The sequence below is a fragment of the Ovis canadensis genome, chromosome 2, assembly GCF_042477335.2.
Source record: "Ovis canadensis isolate MfBH-ARS-UI-01 breed Bighorn chromosome 2, ARS-UI_OviCan_v2, whole genome shotgun sequence".
Classification (NCBI taxonomy): domain Eukaryota; kingdom Metazoa; phylum Chordata; class Mammalia; order Artiodactyla; family Bovidae; genus Ovis; species Ovis canadensis.
The window spans coordinates 74,660,543-74,683,542 of NC_091246.1; the positions used below are offsets into that span (position 1 = coordinate 74,660,543).

The 23,000-nt window shown below is 38.2% G+C and overlaps 1 protein-coding gene across 1 annotated transcript in view; it reads left to right on the forward strand.

Moving 5' to 3' along the window:
• Positions 1–336: 336 nt before the first annotated feature.
• The window catches only part of IL33 (interleukin 33), a 144,197-nt gene continuing 121,533 nt past the window's right edge, over positions 337–23,000 (forward strand). Inside the window, exons 1-2 of the mRNA XM_069576540.1 lie at positions 337–428; positions 895–976. The gene's annotated coding sequence lies outside the window, so the exon portion shown is untranslated. The remainder of the gene's footprint in view (positions 429–894; positions 977–23,000) is intronic.

The following is a 23,000-nucleotide window of genomic DNA, read 5'->3' on the forward strand; positions in this document are numbered from 1 at the left end:
GAACTGAAATCTGTTGATGACCTATGATTTTTCACTTTATATCAACCTATATAGTTTGAGTGTTTAAAAAGGCTTTAAACCATGGCTGTATATCACTTTTAACCATTAGTATCAGTATATCATTAGGGCTTGTCTGAGGTGGTGGGACTGTATGCCAATGCTGTGTGTATTTAAAAAAAGCTTACTTTTAAAAAAAGTATAAATCTTTTCATATCTTTTCTCTGCTTAAAATGCTTCAGATTTTCTCTCGGCTTCCAGGAAAACAATGAACCTGTTCTACAGGTCTTTCAAGATTCTTGGAAGGTTTTCAAGAAGGTTTTGCTGCCTCTCTTACCTCTTTCTTTCTACCTTCCTCTTTTCCAACCCACTTGCTGCAATTATACTGATTCCCTTTCAGTTTCCATACCAAGCCACGATCTTCTTCTCCGGTGAGTCTCTGCATACACTGTTCCACTCCTTGATGTTTCTTCCTTCTGTTTTGCCCATAACTTCCATTCACTGTAGCTCTAGATTAAGAGTTATTTCCTCTATGAAGTCTTCTCTCACCTAAGACTTAGTTACAGGTCTTAAAGAACCCTGTGCTTACAGCTATCACAGTCTTTACTACACTGAGGTTCAAAACTGCCTTTCCAAATTTAATTCTGTGTGGACTCTTTTTGAGTAAGGATTATGTCAAACATATTTTTGTAACTGTGGTTGCTATTAGAAATGCCTAACACATGATAGGTCTTTTATTAAATATTTATTGAGTCAATGAATTAGGTATTTTACTCAAGGTCAAAAATCAACAATTTTCTTTGGAGCTAGTATTGTCAAATGCTACTTTGAACCATTTAGTCTTATAATGTTCTTATTTTTCCCTATTTGTTGTTTATTTTTCTTTCCACTTGCTAGAATATAAGCTCCATGGGGGCAGGGATCTTTACCTGTTTTGTTCACTGATGATATAAAACTTACAGAAGAGAGCTGGAACACAGTAAGTACTTAATAAATATTTTTTGGATGAAAAAAAATCCCTTCTCTGGAAATAATGTGCAGTAATGTTTTCTTATCAAGTTTACTGAGGTATAATTTACATACAGTAAATTATATCTATTTTAAGTATATAATTCCATGAGTTTTGACAAATGATTGTACTCATGTAACCACCATGATGATCAAGATATAGAACAATTCCATCACCTCAAAATATTCCCTTGTATCCCTTCTCAATCAATAATTCCAGGCCCGGGCAATCACTGATGTGCTGTCTGTATAGATTAGATCAGCCTCTCCTAATGTTTCATATAGGGATCACACAACAGGTACTGTCTTGAATTTGACTTCTTTTACTCTGCACATTGTGTTAGAAGTAATGATTTGTAGTTTCTTTTTTGGTGCAAGTTTTGTTATCTCTATGTAATGCTATGACTTGTGAGTATCTCTACCCACACTTTAGGCTTGTGCTGGATGTTTCTGTGCTTGGTGTTACTATAGGAACCAGATGGTGGCACCAGACTACTGCACAGAACCCACTAAAGAATTCTGAGTCCAAGCTCATGTCTCTGTGTCCATTAATTAGGTGATGTATGACGGAAAGAGAGGTTGAATATGTTTCTTTCACTAAATTAGTTAATTTAGTATTGCTCCTTCATAGGAGGAGTGATGGAATAGAAGTTAAACATATGATTCCTAGAACCAGATTGCAGGGTTTGCATCTTGGCTGTGCCACTAACTAGCTGTGTGATCCTGGGCAAGTCAATTAGTCTGTAAAATAGGGATGTTTTCTAAGTCATTGTAAGAATTGAATACATTAAGCTGTGCTAAGTATTTAGAATAATACTTGGCAAGTGGTAACCTCTCAATAAGTTTCTACTGATGCTGTTATTTACATTGTTAAAGCAGTGTTTTGCCTGCTCTCACATAAATATACCCAGAAGATCATTAAGGATGTATACAGGAGTCCTCAAAATCTTTGGCACAGTCATTTTTTTGGAAATTTCACTTTGATATATTGTAGTGCTTTGATTTGTCTATTTTTGAGAAATCTCTATATTCTTACTATGCAATTCAAATCCTTGATCATGTCCCTATGGGAAAAAAGGTCTCTTTCAAACCTTATGATGAAGTTGCAACTCCCTGGACATGATATTTACTTTGCTTAAGAGGGAATAACATCTCCTAATAACTGGATATATTTTTCAATAAATGAAGGTTTAATTTTCATATGGAAAGATAATGACTGATAGACTGAATGTTACATCAGCCAGAAGCAACTTCTTAAAATATAATTTCTGAAAAACTAAAGCTTTGTGAAAAACACTAAAATTAAGATATGTGTTTGTTATTAAGCTACTATCCCTCAGCTTCAAATCTATCCTCTGTTTGCCTCTATAAAGGTGGGGACAGAATTCTGCAAACCCCATTACATCCTTCTTTGCCATTTGGACCCTGTTAGGCTCCCTTAATACAGGTGCTAGAGGGAGACTGGAAGGCTGGAGTGAACGGAAGAATCTGACTCCTTCCTGTGTGCTTCTCATCCCTCTCCCATCACTCCAGCAAAGACTCTTCACCTTGAGTGTCATGCCTTCTGTTAGCCAGAGCTGATTCTAGTTTGCAGTTTTCCCAGCACTTCTAGAACCAGGTCCATTGCACCTCTCCAGAGACACCAGCCCCAACTAGCTCATGTTCCTTCCTCAGAGGTCTCAGTCCAGCTCTGGAGTCCCTCATTCAAACGCCTGGAGCCCCAATCATTGTACAGCAGCATCCCTCCTCAGAAGTCTGAGTCATAGCCCCAAAAGGCTCCTCCTTCAGGGGTCTAAGATTTACTTTCCTAACTTTTTTCTTAATTTCCCCAGTCCCAGCTGTGATAGTCACTTTCTTTAATATCCATTTCCATCATATCTTCAGTGTTCCCTGTTTACCTTGCCAATTCTCTAATATCTGTTTAACAATATAATTCTTTATATCAACGTGTGACAAGATGTCATCTAAGTTATTTTCAGCAAACTATCCAGACTATCTGTGCATTTATTATCTATCTCTCTCTGTTTATCTTATTATCTTTCTATTTAGCTAGTCAGTACATTTTTATCAAGAATTTTACATATTTTGTGGAGATCACTTGACAGTCTGACTTGGTGTACAAAATTCTCTTCCTGGTATGGTTTGAAATATACTTTATGGCCCCAGCATATCTCCCATAGGAGGCTGTTGCCTACTAAAATTTCCAGTATTATGAAAATCATCCTTTTTAGGATGAGTTTTAAGAGGATCTCTAGAGATCCTCTTAAAATGCGGATTCTCCTTGGAGGGTACAATATGGTGTCATTTATAGATTAGTAAGTTATATTGGAACATGGAACATTGTAAGTATGCATAAGTAGCATATGAGCCCCTTTCCTGAATGTTCTCCTATATCCCCAGGAATTTCTTACTAACTTGCGCACATTATGCTTTCAATGAATATGTGTCAAGCGCGCATGACAGTTGAGGTAGGGAAGACTTCGTGTGGGACAAGAGGCAACGTTTGAGTGTGGTGGTCTCATAGTCAGAAGGAAACCTGAGGACAATGGCTACCTGAAAAGAGAAGGGCAGAGAAATAGCCAGAAAGAGTGCTGCTTATTTCAGAAGTCTCATCTTAGGCTGGCCTCCTGAGGTAAAGATCATGCTTGAGATAAAATTAAATTGGCAACAGACGATCTTTCCTGGGAACCTGGTAAGAAATTATTTCTTGCATCAGGGTATAGATTCCTCTCTACATCTACTTCAGTTCAGTTCAGTTCAGTTCAGTCGCTCAGTCGTGTCCGACTCTTTGCGACCCCATGAATTGCAGCACGCCAAGCCTCCCTGTCCATCACCAACTCTGGAGTTCACTCAAACTCACACGTCCATTGAGTCAGTGATGCCATCCAGCCATCTCATCCTCTGTTGTCCTCTTCTCCTGCCCCCAATCCCTCCCAGCATCACAGTCTTTTCTAATGAGTCAACTCTTCGCATGAGGTGGCCAAAGTACTGGAGTTTCAGCCTTAGCATCATTCCTTCCAAAGAACACCCAGGACTGATCTTTAGAATGGACTGGTGAGATCTCCTTGCAGTCCAAGGGACTCTCAAGAGTCTTCTCCAACACCACAGTTCAAAAGCATCAATTCTTTGGCGTTCAGCTTTCTTCACAGTCCAACTCTCACATCCATACATGACTACTGGAAAAACCACAGCCTTGACTAGACAGACCTTTGTTGGCAAAGTAATGTCTCTGCTTTTGGTACGCTATTACATTTACTTCATCCCCTGTATATTAGTGCAAAATCAGTCATCAGATCAGGTTTACCGAAAATCACTGACCTAGCCAAACTCAACATGTGAAATAAATTACAGATTAAGAAATCACATTTCTTCTGCAATCCCTTTTCTTCTTTAGGCAAGACCAGTTTTCCTTAAGCACTTCTGGGAATGAGGAACTGACAAATGCTTAATTCACTTAGCCCTGGTGTCTCCGTATCTTCTTCATCCTCATTCACAAGGTTTCCAGCATGGACACTTTTCATTAACCTTTCTCTTTTCTCCTGTTCTCCAAATGTTGTCAGAGAAAAGGTGTTTTTAGAAATTTTTCTTATATCAATATCTGTGTCCAAATTTTTATTTTTTTCCTCAGCAGAGCTGTCTTTAGAGAGGGCTTTGCAGTATGCTAAGCAGCATCATAAAAGTATAAGAAAACCAAAAGAAAAGGTGGCTCAAGGAGAGCAATGTCAGCATCACAGTGGAATAAGACATCCCTTATTTTTGTCCCCTCCTTCTACTGCCAACAGTAATCTGGCATTTATCCACAGACACAAGTTCTTTGTGAGAGCTATGGATCCAGTACTATACACCAGGAGACCCAGGAGGAGTCATACCTTCCAGGTAATAGGCATACAAACCTAGGTCCTGGCTTTGGACCCTGCAGCGTTCACGAACCAGCTGCAGTCCTTCTCTGCCTCAGTCTGGGAACCCCTAGAAGACTGTCTTAGACAATTACCCACAGATGCAAAAGACTTTGTGGAAGCCCAGGTTTCCAGAGAAGTCCTAGGAAATTGTTGGAGCCAAGAGAAAAAAAAAAAGTGAGTTTGAAACATTGGACTGGGTAAAAGAACAACTTGACTTTACCCACATCATTCCTCCCCCAAGGTTGCACAGCTCAGGGCCAGGAATGATCTTCCTTAGCCTATGATTTATCCTGTAGGTGAAAAGGAGAGTCTGTGAGTGAGCACCCAGCTTCCCCAATTGTGTGGGACATTGCCAAAGGGGGCTCATTTCTCTCTCACCTCATCCAGAGTACTTAATCATGAGCTGCAAGCCTGGGAGATGGGAAGAGTCTGGGAGGATAGCATATAGGACTACTGGAGAGCTTAAGGGGCAAAGATCCTATTAATTGCAGTGTGAACTCCATCAAAAAGCACACGCATGAGCCACTGGGAATGTCACACCCATGGATACCTTTAACTGGCCCACAGGCATTCCCAGAATTCCATGAACCTCAACCATACCCACTTCTACCTCAACCCTCTGTATACTCCTAAGGGCAGTAGTGAGAGTGACCTTTGGCAGACAGCTAATGAGCATGCACATACAGCCAATCTGGATCTGAGGTTCAGCAGGAGATAACAAATTTAAGACTTAGTTTCACCTTTGGAAAAACAAATAGGAGGTTGTCAGCACTTGGCCTAGTGTGTTATAGGATTGAGAGAAAGCATATAAGCTTAAGAATTCTGCTATAAGAGGAAGCAAGAAGCATGGAGCAGGTGTATCCACAGAAGTCCTGAGAAAGCCTCAGAATCCTTACCAGGGTTAAAAAAAGTATCTTGCTGAAGGCAGAGGGTAAAGACTGGAGGAAGCAGCTGCTACTTCATATGCAAAGATAGCTATGCACAACTTTAAGGAACATGAAAAATCAAGGAAACATGATCCCATCAAGAATCACAATAATCACTGACCCAAAAGACATGGAGATCTATAATTTAAATAATTTAAAATAGCCGTTTTGAGGAAACTCAATGGGTTACAAGAAAACACTGAAAGAAAATTCAATGAAATTAGGAAAACAATGTATAAAAAAAATGAGTTCAACAGAGATAAAAAATGATTAACAACAATCAAGCAGAAATTCTGGAGCTGAAGAATATAGTGAATGAACTACAATAGAAAGCCTCAGTAGCACCAGAGATCAAGCAAAAAAAAAAAAAAAAAAAAGAATATGTGAGACAGAAGACAGAAGAGAATAAAGAAAAAAGAATAAAAAAGAATGAAGATTTATGGGATACCATTTAAAGAACTAATTTGTGGATTACTGGAGTTCCAGAAGAAACAGAGAGGGAGAAGATGGCAGAAAGATTTTATAAGGAAATAATGGCTGAGAACGTCCCAAATTGGGGAGAGATTTGGATATCTAAGTTCATGAAGTTCACAGGTCATCAAACAAAATTAACTTAAAGAGATCCCTTCCAAGATACAGCATAATAAAACTTTCAAATATCCAAAACAAAGAGAGAAACTTAAAAGCAGCAAAAGAAAAAGAGCTTGAGACTTAAAAGGGAACTCCCTAAGGCTATCAGCAGATTTTTCAGCATGGATCTTGCAACCAGAGGAAGTGGAATCATATATTCTAAGTGCTGAAAGAAAAAAGGCTGCCAACCAAAAATGCTTTACCTATAAAGCTGCCCATCAGACATGAAGGAGCAATAAAGACTTGCTCAGACAAAAAAAGGGAATTCATTACTACTAGATCTATCTTACAAGAAATGCTGAAAGGAGATCTTGAAGCAGAAGTGACAGGTCACCAGTTAGTAACATAAATGCTATGAAAATATAAAGCACAATAGTAAAGGAAAGTAGAGACAAATTTAAAATACCTTAACTGAGTGCCGAAGAATTGATGCTTTTGAACTGTGGTTTTGGAGAAGACTCTTGAGAGTCCCTTGGACTGCAAGGAGATACAATCAGTCCATCCTAAAGGAGATCAGTCCTGGGTATTCACTGGAAGGACTGATGCTGAAGCTGAAGCTCCAATACTTTGGCCACCTAATGTGAAGAGCTGACTCATTTGAAAAGACCCTGATGCTGGGAGGGATTGGGGGCAGGAGGAGAAGGGGACGACAGAGGATGAGATGGCTGGATGGCATCACCGACTCGATGGACATGAGTTTGGGTAGACTCTGGGAGTTGGTGATGTATAGGGAGGCCTGGCGTGCTGCAATTCATGGGGTCACAAAGAGTCAGACACGACTGAGTAACTGAACTGAACTGAATTCTATAACACGGTGGAGCGCTAACCACTTAACTTTAATATAAAGCTTAAAAGAGTATTAAAAATAACTAAAACCACAATAATCTGATAATGAACACACAATATAAAAAGAGGTAAGTTGTGACATCAAAAACGTATGTGATCTAAGTTAAGTTGTTAACATCTTAAAATAGAGCATTATGAGTGTTATGTTTTATGTAAGTTTCATGGTAACCATAAACAATAAAACAAACCTATAGTGAATTCACAAACAGATAAGAAGGTATTCAAGGCATCAGTTCAGTTCAGTTCAGTCGCTCAGTCATGTCCAACTCTTTTCGACCCCATGAATTGCAGCACGCCAGGCCTCCCTGTCCATCACCAACTCCCGGAGTTCACTCAGACCCATGTCCATCGAGTCAGTGATGCCATCCAGCCATCTCATCCTCTGTCGTCCCCTTCTCCTCCTGCCCCCAATCCCTCCCAGCATCACAGTCTTTTCCAATGAGTCAACTCTTCGCATGAGGTGGCCAAAGTACTGGAGCTTCAGCTTTAGCATCATGCCTTCCAAAGAAATCCCAGGGCTGATCTCCTTCAGAATGGACTGGCTGGATCTCCTTGCAGTCCAAGGGACTCTCAAGAGTCTTCTCCAACACCACACTTCAAAAGCATCAATTCTTCGGCGCTCAGCCTTCTTCACAGTCCAACTCTCACATCCATACATGACCACAGGAAAAACCATAGCCTTGACTAGACAGACCTTAGTCGGCAAAGTAATGTCTCTGCTTTTGAATATACTATCTAGGTTGGTCAAAACTTTTCTTCCAAGGAGTAAGCGTCTTTTAATTTCATGGCTGCAATCACCATGTGCAGTGATTTTGGCGCCTAAAAAAATAAAGTCTGACACTGTTTCTACTGTTTCCCCATCTATTTCCCATGAAGTGATGCGACCAGATGCATAGGCAACCACTATGAGAAATCAGTAATTTACAAAGGAAGGTAGCAATATATGAAAAAAAAGAACAAGGAAAGTATAACACATTCAGAAAAAATTAATAAGATGACAGTAAGTTCTAACCTATCAACAATTACTCTAAAAGTAAATGGATTGAGTTCTCCAATAAAAATGTATAAAGTGGGTGATGGACTTAGAGTTGGTCATATACTGCCTACAACGGATTCATTCCAGCTTTAAGGACACATCAAAGCTTAAAATGAAGGCAAGACAAGAGATATTCCTAGAAAGCAAAACCAAACGTGAGCAGGAGTAGCTTTGTTTATATCAGACAAAATAGATTTTAGACCAAAAACAGTAGCAAAAGACAAAGGAGGTCATACATAATGATAAAAGGGTTAATTCAGTAAGAAGATGTACCAGGACTTCCATGGCGGTCCCGTGGTTAAGAATCTACCTGCGAATGCAGAAGACATGAGTTCAATCCCTGGTCTGTGAAGATCCCACGTGCTGCGGGGCACCTAAACCTGTGTACCACCACTGTTGAGCTCTTGCTCTAGAGCCTTCAGCATGAAGTTGCAGAATGCAACTACTGAGCCTGTGTGCTGCATTTGCTGAAGCTAGTATGCCCTAGAGCCTGTGCTCTGCAATAAGAGATGCCGCTGCAACGAGAAACTTGAGCACTGCAATTAGAGAGTACCTGCCACTTGCCGTAACTAGGGGAAGCCAGCATACAGCAACAAAGACTCAGCATAGCCAAAAATAAATTCATTAATTTAAAAATTATAAAAAGATGTGACAATAATAAATATATGTATTATGCATCCATTATTAGAGTATGTAAATATATAGCACAAATAATAACAGATCTGAAGGGCAATATAGACAAAAACACAATAATGGTGGGAAATTTCAATACACCACTTTCAAGAATGGACAAATATTCCACACCAAAAATCAAAAATGAAACTTTGGATTTAAATTATACTTTAGCCCGAATGTCTAACAGACATATAGAAAACATTACATTGAACAGAACAGAATATACATTCTTCTAAGGTACACCCAGAATATTTTCTAGGATAGATCAAATGTTAGGTCATAAAACATGTCTAAGCAAATTTAAGAAGACTGGAAAATTAAAAAAATGTGGAAATTAAATAAGTTTACACTCCTGAACAGCCAAGAGTTAAGGAAATATCAAAAGGGAAATAAAAAATACCTTGAATCAAATGAAATGCAAATACAACATACTAGAATATATGATGTATAGTAAAAGCAGCACTAAGAGGTAAGTTATAGAAACCAATGCTTATATTAAGAAAAAAGAAAGATCTTAATTTGGACCGCTATCTTTTACCACTCACAAAAATTAACTTGAGATGGATTAAATACTTTGGGAAATAATAGGTCTGATAAGGGGTTAATGTCCAAAACATATAAAGAATTCACATAATCCAATAGCAAAAATCCAAACAATCCAATTAATAATGGACAGACATTTTTCCAAAGAAGACTTACAAATAGCCAGCAGGTGCTTGGCATCCTTGTAGAAAATCAGTTGACTATAGACACATGGGTTTACTTCTGGGCTCTCTAATCTATTTCATTTATCTATATGTATATCCTTATGTAAGTACCATACTGTCTTGATTACTGAAACTTTGTAGTAAGCTTTAAGATTGGAATCTGTGGTCCTCCAGCTATGATTTTTATTTTCAAGATGGTTTTAGTGTTAAACTTTATTTTACTTTTTATTGGTGTATAATTAACTTACAATATTACATTAGCTTCAGATGTACACCATAGTGACTCAACATTTTTATACACTGTAAAATGATCATTACAATAAGTCCAGTTACTGACACCATACAAAGATATTATGATATCACTGTATTTCTCATGCTGTGCATTTCATCCCTGTGACCCATTTCTTTTGTAACTGAAAGCTTGTATTTTGTAAACTCTCTTACCTATTTCAGTCATTGCCTCCACCCTCTCCTTTTCTGCTTATTGACTATGGCCAAACCTTTGACTGTGTGGATCACCAGAAACTGTAGAAAATTCTGAAAGAGTTGTGAATACCAAACCACCTGACCTACCTCTTAAGAAATCTGTATGCAGGTCAGGAAGCAACAGTAGAACTGGACATGGAACAACAGACTGTTTCCAAATAGGGAAAGGAGTATGTCAAGGCTGTATATTGTCACCCTGCTTATTTAACTTATATGCAGAGTACATCATGAGAAATGCTGGGCTGGATGAAGCACAAGCTGAAATCAAGATTGCTGGGAGAAATATCAATAACCTCAGATATGCAGATGACACCACCCTTATGGCAGAAAGTGAAGAGGAACTAAAAAGCCTCTTGATGAAAGTGAAAGAGGAGAGCAAAAAAGTTGGCTTAAAGCTCAACATTCAGAAAACTAAGATCATGGCATCGGTCCTATCACTTCATATCAAGTAGATGGGGAAACAGTGTCAGACTTTATTTTTTGGGGCTCCAAAATCACTGTAAATGGTGACTGAAGCTATGAAATTGAAAGATGCTTACTCCTTGGAAGGAAAGTTATGACCAATCTAGAGAGCAAAGTAAGGTCTTTGCCAACAAAGGTCCATCTAGTCAAGGCTATGGTTTTTCCAGTAGTCAGGTATGGATGTGAGAGTTGGACTGTAAAGAAAGCTGAGCACAGAAAAATTGATGCTTTTGAACTGTGGTGTTGGAGAAGACTCTTAGGCATCCCTTGGACTGCAAGGAGATCCAACCAGTCCATCCTAATGGAGATCAGTCCTGGGTGTTCATTGGAAGGACTGATGCTGAAGCTGAAACTCCAATATTTTGACCACCTGATGCGACGAGCTGACTCATTTGAAAAGACCCTGATGCTGGGAAAGATTGAGGGCAGGAGGAGAAGGGGACGACAGGATGAGATGGTTGGATGGCATCACCAACTCAATGGACATGAGTTTGGGTATACTCCAGGAGTTGGTGATGGACAGGGAGGCCTGGGGTGCTGCAGTCCATGGGGTTGCAAAGAGTTGGACGCAGCTGAGCGACTGAACTGAACTGAACTCCTTTCTTGCAATCACACGTTTATTCTCCGTGAGTACGTTTCTCCTTTATTATGTTTATTCATTTGGGATTTGGGGGATTCCAAATGTAAGTGAAGTCATATAACATTTGTCTCCCTCTGTTTGACTTATTTCACTAAGCGTAATACCCTGTAGGTCCATTCATGTTGTTGCAAATGGCAAGATTTTATTCTTTTTTAATGGCAGCGTAAGATTCTATTGTGTATATATACCACATCTCCTTTAACCAGTCATCTATTGACAGACACATAGGTTGCTTTCAAATCTTGACTTGTGTAAATAATGCAAGGAACATAGTAGGGGTTCATATAGGTTTTGAATTAGTGTTTTCATTTTCTTTGATATTTACCCAGAAGTGGAATTGATGTATCATATGGTACTTCTATTTTTAATTTTTTTGAGAAACTTCTATATTGTTTTCCATAAAGTATGCACCAATTTACATTCCTACCAACAGTGCACAAGGGTTCCTTTCTCTCCAAACCCTTGCCGATACCTATGATTTGTTGTACTTTTGATAACAGCCATTCTGGCAGTGGTGAAGTGATACCTCATTGTGGTTTTGATTTGCAGTTTCCTAATAATTAGTGACACTGATCATTTTTTTCATGTGTCTGTTGGTCATCTCTTTGTCTCTGCTGTTGATGCTTCTCACAAATTTTGAGAAGTTGTATTTTCATTTTTTATTTTCTCTTGAGACCTGTTATTTGACCAATGGATTATTTAGAAATGCATTGTTTAATTTCCAGATATTTGTGAATTTTCCAGCTATCTTTCTCTTGCTTATTTCTAGTTCTATTTCATTGTGGTACAAGGACCTCCTTTGTATGATTTTTATCTTTCTACATCTCTTAAAGTTTTGTTTATAGGCCAGAATGTGGCCTATCATGATGAGTGTACATGTGAGGTTGAGAAGAATGTGTATTCTGCTGTCATTGGGAGGAGTGTACTATAAATATCAATTAGATGTAATTGATAGTGTTGCTCTATATCCTTATTTTTTTTCTGCTTTTATTACTAACAGAAGGTTATTGAAGGCCATGTTTAAATAAAGTGAATTTGTCTATCAGGTTTTGTCACATATTTTGACACCTTCTTGTTAGTTGCATACACATTTAATATTGTTATGTTTTCTCTGAAAATTTATCATTGTGTACTGCCTTTATTATTATGCAATGCTCTTCTTTAACCCTGATAACCTTTCTTGTTTCAAAGTCTGTTTTGTCAGGTATTAGTACAGATACTTTAGCTTTATTTTGAGCTGCTCTGTTCCTTTACTATTAACTTAATAAAGCCTTCATCTTTAAAGTGGGATTCTTTTTTTTCAGGGAATGATATTTTAAGACAATTTTTTTTTTTTTTGCCACGATTCACTACTGATTCCTCCAAGATGGTGCAATCTTCTTCAACAGTGACCAGGACATTCATGATTGCCAGATTATAGATGTCTTCAGGGAGATAGCCTTTGGGCTCATCTATCTTCATAGTGAGCATGTCTAGTGCTAGAATGATGCTTTCTGGAATTTTCCAAGTTGGTTTCTTGTAAACAACATACAGTTAGGTCTTTTTTCACTCTGATAGTCTTTCTTTTAATTGGCATATTTAGAAGATTCACATTTAAAGTGATTATTGATAGAGGTATATTAATACCTACCATGTTTTTAACTGTTTTCTATTCATTGCATTTATTTTTTGTTTCTTCTTTGCTCCCATCTTTCTTGCCTTCTTTTGTTTTAATGGAAAGCACATTTTATATGGATCCATTTAACATCTCCTCTGTTAACAATTATTCTATGTAAAAACTGTAATGATATTTACAACATAATTTTTAACTAGTCTAAGCCCCTTTCAGATAACACTATGCCACTTCACATGGGCAGATGCTGTAAAACAGAGTACTTCTAATTCCTCCCTCTCATCCTTTGTGACACTGCTGTCATTCATTTATCCACATGCTATAATGACCTGCTGCTGCTGCTGCTAAGTCGCTTTAGTCATGTCCGACTCTTGCAACCCCATGGACTGCAGCCTATGAGGCTCCCCGTCCATGGGATTCTTCAGGCAAGAGTACTGGAGTGGGTTGCCATTGCCTCCTCGGAACGATCTATTACCTTGTTACTATTATTGCTTTAAAAAGTTATACCTTAAATCAACTAAGATTAATAAATTTTTATTTTACTTTTATTTATTCCCTGATTCTATTCCTTTTTTTTTAATTTTTAACAAAGCAGGTTTCTGAGCTGCCTTATTTTTCTTCTGCCTACAGAACATTCTTTTTGGTTAAAATAATTTTATTATAATTTTGCTTAGCAATATAAAATTAATACTACATAAAAATTTCCTAATCTCATGACATTGGTACCATAATAAAATCCAAACCAACTTTGAAATCAAAATACAATATAAAATAGAATTTAAAAATTAGTAATATTAATTCAATATGCTAGATTTTATTTCACTAAAATCACCATTAGTAAGAATATATAGTACTGATTGCTTGGGGTATGGGCTCCTTTGAGTTTGGCATGCCTATGTTCTATTTTATTTTTTTAAGCTTTTTTATTATTGAAAATCTCAAACACACACAAAAGTGGAAGGATTAGTGTAATAAATCCTCAGGAATCTATCAGCTTCAAGAATTATCAATGACCAACCTCATCACATCTACAGCATGCTCTTGTCCCCTCTCCATTTTTTCGGAATACAGTAGGTCTTTATTGGTTATTTATTTTAAATATAGCAGTGTGCACATGTCAATCCCAAATTTCCTAACTAACCACCAACAGAAGAATGGAAAAAGAAGTTGTGGTACATATATACAATGGAATATGACTCAGCCATTCAAAAGAGTGAAACAATATCATTTGGTATTGTTCACTGGATGAACCTAGAAATTGTCATACTGAGTGAAGTCAGATAGACAAAGAGAAATATTGCATGATAGTGCTTATATGCAGAAATGTAGAAAAATTATACAAATGAACTTATTTATAAAACAGAAACAGACTTATTTACAATACAGAAACAGACTCAGAGACTTAAAGAACAAATTTCTCGTTACCAGGAGGGAAGGGTGAAGGAAAGGGATAGTTACAGAATTTTAAAAACATTTCTTCTGGTGGTGAATTCTCTTGTTGTTATGGGTTTTGTATTTTGTTTTGATTTTGTCTGAGAAAGTCTTTATTTATCCCTTAGTTTTGGAGAGTAAGTTCAGTGGATATAGAATTCTGGGTTGGTGGGTTTTATTTTTTTCCCCCCAACACTTTAAATATTTCATTCCACTTTCTTCTTCTTTGCATGGTTTCTGACAGAAGTCTATTAAAATTCTTATCCCTGTTGTCCTATTAGATAATGTATTATTTTTTTCCAAAGATTATTTTAAGATTATCTTTTTTGGTTTTGGGTTCTGAAGTGGGAGTTTGGGGTTGTTGTTTGGTTTTATTATTTCTCCTTCTTGATGTTCTCTGAGCTTCCTGGATCTGTAGTTTGTCTGGCATTAATTTTGCAAAGTCTTAATCATTACTACTGTACATATTCTTCTGTTTGTTCTCACTTTCTTCTCCCTCTGACATTCTAATTATATGCCTACTACCCCTTTGGGGATGTTCTACAGCTCTTAAATGTTATATTCCAATTTTCTTGTCTTCCTTTTTTTCTGTTTGCATTTCAGGTTGCGAATTTTCTACTGACATATATTCAAGCTCACTGATTCTTTTTTTGTCAGTCATGCTGAGTTTACTGATGAGTCCATCAAAGGTACCACTTTGTTGTATCCTCCACCTGTTTTTGCATGTAGTCTACCTTTTCCATTATAGCACTTAATAATAATCATAGTTATTTAAATTCCCTGTCTGATAATTCCAATATGTATTTCATAGCTGGGTCTGATTCTGCTGATTTGTCTCTTTAGACTGTGTCTGTTCTTGCCTTTAGAGGATTAATTTTAAACTGGTTAGAAATTCAGATGTTTTAAATATTTCCTATAGACACTGGTGCCAGAGACTTTGCCTGCAGTGTCTATTTTGTCTCACCTCTTGACTTTGGGCTTCCCTCAGTACTTCTCTTCAGAAAATTTGTATCTTTCATCTCTTTCAGCTGTGGTCCATGGTTGTTACGGTGCAGTCCAGTCCCATCAGTGTGGCATAGGGGAGGGGGAGCTTTCACCATCATCTGATTGCATCTCAGTCTTTTAGTAGGTCTATGTCTTCAGGCTGTGATCTTTACAAGTGTTTCTTCAGTGATATGGCTTTCCCATCCTACTTTCCACTTCTTTACTTGGTTTCTGCTTTCCGAGTCTATTTTATTGAAGACCTCATGCCTGTTGATTATGCTTTTTTCCTCAAATTAGGTGAGACAGGAAAGTTAAAGGAGACTGAAGTATTAGAGAAGGAATGCCTTTCCCAGCTGTTATAAGGCTCTGCCAATGTACTTTCACCTGGAGAGTGGGTCTTTGTCATGGAGAAGATACCGGGCATATTTCACAATGGTCACTCTTTACCTTACCTTATCAGAGCCACAAAGAATCTTTTTGAGGACCTGATGTTGTTCCTGAAAGCAAAAGCCACAAAAGTGTACTGGCCTTCAATAGTTTCTCATTACAAGTGTGTGTGCTCAGTAACTCAGTCATGTCCAACTATTTGTGATCCCATGGACCGTAGCCTGTCAAGCTCCTCTGTCGTTGGGATTCTCCAGGCAAGAATACTGGAGTGGGTAGTCATTCTCTTCTCCAGTTTCTCGTTACACACCAGTCCATTAGTCCACATAGCCTCCAGAAATTCATCAAATTACCAGTTACTTGTTTTTACCATTTTATGGTTCCAGCAGTTTCTGCCTCAGATAAGCATTGTTGTTCAGTCCCTAAGTCACGTCTGACTATTTGTGACCCATGTACTATAGCACACCAGGCTCCTCTGTCCTCCATCTATCTCCTGAAGTTTGCTCAAATTCATATCCATTGAGTCGGTGATGCTATTTAATCAATTTATCCTCTGCCTCCCCCTTTTCTTTTTGCCTTCAATTTTTCCCAGCATCAGGGACTTTTCCAATGAGTCGACTCTTCCCATCAAGTGGCCAAAGTATTGCAGCTTCAGTTTCAGAATCAGTCCTTCCAATGAATATTCAGGAATGATTTCCTTTAGGATTGACTGGTTTGATTTCTTTTTTGTCCAAGGAACTCTCAGGAGTCTTCTCCAGCACCACAGTTCAAAAGCATCAACTCTTCAGTACTCAACCTTCTTTATGGTCCAACTCTCATATCCATACATGACTACAGGAAAAACCATAGCTTTGACTATAAGGACCTACCTTTCATGGCAAAATGTCTGCATTTTAATACTCTGTCTAGGTTTGTCATAGCTTTTCTTCCAAGGAGCAAGCATCTTTCAATTTCATGGCTGCAGTTACCACCTGCAGTGATTTTGGAGCCCGAGAAAATAAAGTCTGTCACTGTTTCCATTATTTCCACTCTATTTGCCATGACATGATGGGACTGGATGCCATGATCTTGGTTTTTTGAATGTTGAGTTTCAAGCCAACTTTTTCACTCTCCTCTTTCACCTTTATCAAGAGGCTCTTTAGTTCCTCTTTGCTTTCTGCCATTACAGTGGTATCACCTGCACATCTCAGTTTGTTGATATTTCTCCTGAAAATCTTGATTCCAGTGTGATTCATCCAGCCTGGCATGTCTCATGATGTACTCTGCATATGAGTTAAATAAGCAGAGTGACAATGTACAGCCTTGATGTACTCTTTTCCCAATTTTGAACCAGTCCATTGTTTCATGGCTGGTTCTAACTGTTGCTTTTTGATCTGTACACAGGTTTCTCAGGATACACGTAAGGTGGTCTTGTATTTCCATCTCTTTAAGAAGTTTTCACAGTTTATTGTGATCTACACAGTCAAAGGCTTTAGCATAGTCAATGAAGCAGAAGTAGATGTTTTTCTGGAATTCCCTTGTTTTTTTCTATGATCCAGAGGATGTTGGCAATTTGATCTCTGGTTCCTCTGCCTTTTCTAATTCCAGCTTCTACATCTGGAAGTTCTCATTTCACATACTGCTGAAGCATAGCTTGAAGGATTTTGAGCGTTACCTTGCTAGCATGTGAAATGAGAACAATTGTATGGTAGTTTAAACATTCTTTGGCATTGACTTTCTTTAGGACTGAAATGAAAACTGGCCTTTTCTAGTCCTGTGACTACTGCTGAGTTTTCCAAATTTGCTGGCATATTGAGTGCAGCACTTTCACAGCATCATCTTTTAGGATTTGAAATAGCTCAGCTGGAATTCCATCACTTCCATTAGCTTTGTTTGCAGTAACACTTCCTAAGGCCCACTGTTTCGGTCTTTTATCATGCCCATCTTTGCATGAAATGTTTGTTTGGTATCTCCAATTTTCTTGAAGAGATCTCTAGTCTTTCCTATTCTATTGTTTTCTTCTATTTCTTTGCATTGTTCACTTAAGTCTCCTTAAGGTAAGTATATCTCACCTTTTTCTCTCTGATTATACTGTTTCTCTGGGCTTCCCAGGTGACATTAGTGGTAAAGAATCTACCTGCCAATGCAGGGGACATAGGAGAGGCAGGTTTGATCCCTAAGTAGGGAAGATCCCCTGGAGGAGGGCATGGCAATGCACTCCAGTACTCTTGCCTGTAGAATCCAGGGGCTAAGGAGCCAAGAGCTGGACGTGACTGAAGCGACTGAGCACACATGCATAAGAAGCCAGTCACTGTGGCCACTGGGAGCATGAGTCAGAATTACTAAAAACGACTGGAACTTTATTCAAACAATGACTTAAAATTAAGCACCAAAAACTATCATCTCCTAAGAAATATTCACTAGCTTCCTTACAGTATAGTCACCAGCCTTCCATTTAATTAGAGGAAGGCAGTGAGTAAGGACGGAGAAGGCAATGGCACCCCACTCCAGTGTTCTTGCCTGGAGAATCCCAGGGACAGCAGAGCCTGGTGGGCTGCCGTCTATGGGGTCGCACAGAGTCAGACATGACTGAAGCGACTTAGCAGCAGCAGCAGCAGTAAGGAAACTTTCCTGGAGATAAGGAAACATCAGTGGTCATAGTTGACTGTGATTATCAAAATAATCTGAAAATTAATCTAGTAACACTGAAACCTGCATGTATCATTGAAAGACAGAAGTGCATCCAAAATGTATCCAAATAGGCCATGGCTCCTCCAACAAAAAGATGACTAAATGGCAATTCCATGTGACCATAAAACTCCAAAGAGCTGCTGAAACACATTATCAAGCATCAGCTCAGTTCAGTTCAGTCGCTCAGTCATGTCCGACTCTTTGCGATCCCATGAATTGCAGCACGCCAGGCCTCCCTGTCCATCACCAACTCCCGGAGTTCACTCAGAGTCACGTCCATCGAGTCAGTGATGCCATCCAGCCATCTCATCCTCGGTTGTCCCCTTCTCCTCCTGCCCCCAATCCCTCCCAGCATCAGGGTCATTTCCAATGAGTCAACTCTTCGCATGAGGTGGCCAAAGTACTGGAGTTTCAGCTTTAGCATCATTCCTTCCAAAGAAATCGCAGGGCTGATCTCCTTCAAAATGGACTGGTTGGATCTCCTTGCAGTCCAAGGGACTCTCAAGAGTCTTCTCCAACACCACAGTTCAAAAGCATCAGTTCTTCGGCACTCAGCCTTCTTCACAGTCCAACTCTCACATCCATACAGGAAAAACAGCCTTGACTAGACAGACCTTTGTTGGCAAAGTAACATCTCTGCTTTTGAATATGCTATCTAGGTTGGTCATAACTTTTCTTCCAAGGAGTAAGTGTCTTTTAATTTCATGCCTGCAATCACCATCTGCAGTGATTTTGGAGCCGCCCCCAAATAAAGTCTGACACTGTTTCCACTGTTTCCCCATCTATTTCCCATGAAGTGACGGGACCAGATGCCATGATCTTCGTTTTCTGAATGTTGAGCTTTAAGCCAACTTTTCCACTTTATCCAGCTACTTTAACTTACCCCATGTATAACACTATTACTTTCAAAGCTTCATAACAGATTGTTCTATATTTTACACATATTTTACTTACAAATTTTTCAATTTGAAGCTAATATAGTTGTTTCAAATTTTTCAGAAGTATGATATAAGTAATGGCCAAGTTGAAACTACCTAGTAGAAGAAATGAAGGAGACTTTGACCGTGGTCAGGCCCTGGACACTGGGTTTAAGATTCTCCATCAAAAAAGGGGAACTAAGACTATCCTGGGTTTAGGATCTAGATGTAGTAGGGCAGGAGATACAGGGGAAGGTCAGGACATCTATCTAATGTTACAATTGAAATATTTGAGTCCCTTATCAGATCCTGGGGCTGCATCAGAGCAAAGCGCTAGATAAGATCATCTCTCTTCTGCTACCCACTTTCTTCCTGGTGATTCCTTCCAAGCAGTAGCCTTTAACTTGGAGTAACTGGGTGGCTGCTTGAGGGTTAAACCATGTAGAGGTCATTCTTTCTAAGGGTTGGTAGAATAACTGGTCCATCTGCAAATTCTTTCTTTCGGGAAGAAGCACCATGGTTCTCAGAAAACTTCGATTTAATAGCACTGGTAGAAATGGGGCAGGAACAGAACCGGTGACAGTTATCTTCTTGTTATCTTCTGCGGCCAATGTATCATCTCTTTTCCAACTCTGCCTGACTTCAACACTTCCTCCTCGATTCCCCAATTTCAGGCAGGCCCCACCATCCACCTTGTTACCCAAATTGCACACCTGGATGTCCACTTGACACTGCCTTTTTCTGGTCAAATATTTTCTTATGCACATATGAACACTGCAATAAATAGAGAATCTAACCCATGTCTAAATATTGTCAAGTGGTTGAATGAATTACTGAATAAGTGGACTCAGAGTTATCGAAGATTTTTCTATATGCAGATGGCCAATAGGCACATGAAAAGATGCTCATCATTGCTAATTATTAGAGAAATACAAATAAAAACTATAGTGAAGTACCATTTCACATCACTCAGAATGGCCATCATTTAAAAAGTCTAATAAATGCTTGAGGGGAATGTGGAGAAAAGGGAACCCTCATGCTGTTGGTAGGAATGTAAGTTGGTGTATCCATGATGGAAAACAGCATGGAGGTTCCTCAAAAAAACTAAAAACAGAGTTTCCATATGATTCAGCAATCCCACTTTTGGGCATATATCCAGACAAAACTATAATTTGAAAAGATATATGCACTCCTATGTTCATAGCTGCACTATTTACAACAGCGAAGATATGGAAACAGCCTAAATATTCATTAACAGATGAATGGATAAAAAAGATATGGTGTGTGTGTGTAAATATATATATATGACTATTTCTCAGCCATAAAAAGAATGAAATAATGCCATTTGCAGCAACATGAGATTATCATACTAAGTGAAGGAAGTCAGAAAGGGAAAGAGAAATACCATATGATATCAGTTATATCTGGAATATAAAATACAACACAAATGAACATATCTATGAAACAGAAACAGACTCACACAGAGAACAGACTAGTGGCTGTCAAGGGGGAGGGAGGTTGAGGGAGGGAAAGATTAAGAGATTGAGATTAGCAGACACAAATTATTATATATAGGGTGGATAAACAAGATCCTACCATACAGTGCAGGGAACTATACTTACTATCCCGTGATAAACTAATTGAAAATAATGTGAAAAAAATATATACATATATGTGTATAACTATCTATTTGTTGTACAGCAGAAACTAATGCAAATCTGTAAATCAACTATACTTCAATAACATTAAACACATTTTTAAAAGATTCTGTGTGCAGAATGTGGAAAACTGGAGCTATTTCTGAACATATTTATTACTACACTTCTGTGTATATTGTTTCAATTAAAATAATTCTGATCAAACATGATTTACTTCAGATTGCTTGTGCCTGGCATACAAGAAGAGTTTAATTGAACTGATAGAGTTCTACATGAGGTCCATAACCACTAGCAAATTTTTAGTTATTTCTTACAGAAGACAATGATTCAAACAGGCAGAATGCTCTTTTGCTGTGTTCAAAACTTTAAAATTAAAAAAATATTCTAATCTTGTTTCTTTAACAAATAGATAGCAAGGGAAAAAAGTAGGAGAAGGTGAACTGCAGAAAACCAGGGAGACTTAAGAGATGTATGAGAAATGTTTGGATCCTCATGTAAATAAACAAAAGGTTAAAAAAGTCTGAGACAAACAAGGGGATCTGCACTATAAACTATAACATTAATATTATAACTTAATAATATTAAAGAATTAATGTCATTTTTTAGATGTGCATTGTGTTTTCATGTTTTAAAAAAGAGTCAGAGAAAGACAAATACAGAATGAGATCACTTATATGTGGACCCTAAAAAATTTGAACTTGTAGAAACAGAGTAGAATGGTGGTTGCCAGGGGCTGAGGAGTGGGAGTGAGGGGAATGTGGAGATATTGGACAAAGGGTATAAACTTCCAGTTACAAGATGAGTAAGTTCTGGGGATCCAAGGTATAGCACAGTGACTATAGTTAACAGTGCTTTGTTATATACTTAAAATTGCCAGGAGAGTGGACCTTAATGGCTCTCACCACCGCCACCTCCAAAAAAGAAAAGGTAATTATGTGAGGTGATGGATGTGTTAACTAAGCTTATTTTGGTAATCTTTTCACAATATGTATGTGTCAAATAATCATATTGTACATTTTAAACTTACACACTATTATATTATATAGGGCTCATCCTAAAAATGTTGCTGGACTGAGCATAGTGAGAAATGAGAGGAGAGAAGATAAAATCGAGAATCCAGAGTCAGGCTTTGGATACAGCTTCTGTGATAGCCAGCAGTCCTTTTATTTCAGATCTCCTATTGCTGGTGACATTACTTTGCACAACTTCATCACCTCTGTGGAATCCATTCTACTCTTGCCCATTACGATTGTTTGCTTATTCTATGCACCTACGCAGAGCATTTCTCACTGAGGCTGTCCCCATTCATGACCACATTCCAGTTTTCCTAGTACAGAAAGTTTATTCACTGGTGATTAAAACCTGATTCACTAGTGAGTCGCATACCAAAGTAGATCATATTTTACAAAAGGTCTGCAAATTTCCTTATTTCCAAGAACTGGATAGTTGGTTTTTTCTTGACCAGGTTTAGAACAGCTTATCAGGTATGCGAGAGTCCTTTTTTGGAGAATTTCTATTTTAGTAGGTGCTAAGCTACCTGGTAGAATTCATGGTTTCTTTCTTTTAGACGTATCCCTGGAATGTGCCACTCAGGGCTCAAAATTCTTTGCTAAAAAATGGCTGGAGAGGAATTCTATAGATATGAATCTCAAAGGCTTAACTATCTTAATATTTACTAGTGCTTTATGTTAATACATACCTGTAAATTTTCTCGATTTTAATTTTAATATATATTCATCAGCTGCAAACTTGGCTGTAGTAAGCACCTGATGAGGTCAACAAAGTGAGGACTCATTACTGTCAGTTGTGGTTGTTGCTGCTGTTTTTTTTTTTTTTAACTTTATTTTTAAAAGTTTTAGATTAACAGAAAAATGTTACTGCTATTTTACACAGGTTAGCTACATAGAATCCTTGTGTACAGGAGACCCTGGTTATCCTCTTAGAATCAACCAGTCAGTCCTGCCCCTTTCACCATTTCCTAACCTATAACACTGGCTAAATCACTTTGGATTGTTTGACTAGAAAACTGCAC